Raw genomic sequence first — 378 nt, 5'->3', positions numbered from 1 at the left:
ATGTGCCCTAACCAAAGTACATGCCCTTGACGGGAATCGAACCTGGGACCCTTGAGTCCACAGGCCGATGCTCTATCCACTGAGCCAAACCGGTCAGGGCCAGCCCTTAGTTTTAACCTCCAGCAATCCTGCCCTCAGTGGAAAGCCTGGGTTCTTATTCCCTCTTGGAACCCACCTCTCTGGGTCGCCTACGACCAAGAACCGGTTTTGGCGAAAGTGAGGCCAGGTGAGCGGCCGGGAAGAAAGCACCGGTCCTCCGGGTCCTGAACACGGGAGACGGGGTGGCAGCCCCAGTGACGTTCGGGGACCGCGTCCATCCGCACGCGAGGCCCGGACTCAGCGAACCGCTCCCCAGGGCAAGTCCCCCGCTCGGAGAGG

This window comes from Myotis davidii, unplaced genomic scaffold (genome assembly GCF_000327345.1).
Source record: "Myotis davidii unplaced genomic scaffold, ASM32734v1 scaffold208, whole genome shotgun sequence".
NCBI lineage: Eukaryota > Metazoa > Chordata > Mammalia > Chiroptera > Vespertilionidae > Myotis > Myotis davidii.
Note: the sequence above shows the minus strand (reverse complement) of the source record.